Raw genomic sequence first — 897 nt, 5'->3', positions numbered from 1 at the left:
CATACCTATATGAAGGATACAGATTGCATGAAATCCTCTTTATTTTATCCTTTGATAAATCAAGCAACATCTTCCTATGGTGTTGAATCACTTGCATTCTAATTCAAACTTTTGGGGAAAATAAAAAACAAAAATCCCAGTTTTTGGACATTTCTATGCCAAATAACAATTTAGCCCCATATTTTGACCTTTCCATGCTGATTTAGGTGACTTTCAGCATTGTTCTGACACCTTCATCCTCAGCTACACCTCTTCACACAGCACATCTTATCCAAAATAATTACCTATCATGTAAATAAGTTACTTTATGTTACTTATCATGTAAGTCATGTGCAGTGGCGGACTCAAGCTGCCTGAGGGGCCGGGATGAAAAAAGAAATAGAAAGGGCACCGGCTGCATGTGGTGGGACATCGGTGCGCAGAAGGCTTTCCAGGCTGTAGGGAAGCCTCAATGCCAGAGCATTGTCTTTAACCACTGAAAGGGTAATCTAGGGGTCACTTTATCATGTTTTCTCTCACTTTGGACCACGGTAGAGGGGATTTTGTCATATTTTATCTCCCATAGGAGCATCCAAGAGGGTACTTTCTTCTCTTTTAGGAAAAAAGGGAGCAAAAAACTATAAGCTGCTCTGGTATGGCATAACATAACATGTGAGAGATTATCCCATGTCTTCTTCCAGGCTGTTCTCATGACCCATTCGTATCTACAGCTAAGCAACAGTAAACTGTTATTTGCATGTATTCTACATATTTCTTACTGCATGCACTACATTGACTTTAGCTGTATAGGAGTGCTATGCGGATAGAGGAGGTCAGAGTGGGGGAGCTATAAAACACAGGGTTTTCAAGTAGGAGAGCAGAGTTTTTGACCCGGGGAAAACAAGCCTTTCACCCAGA

This window comes from Etheostoma cragini, chromosome 5 (genome assembly GCF_013103735.1).
Source record: "Etheostoma cragini isolate CJK2018 chromosome 5, CSU_Ecrag_1.0, whole genome shotgun sequence".
Lineage (NCBI taxonomy): Eukaryota > Metazoa > Chordata > Actinopteri > Perciformes > Percidae > Etheostoma > Etheostoma cragini.
Note: the sequence above shows the minus strand (reverse complement) of the source record.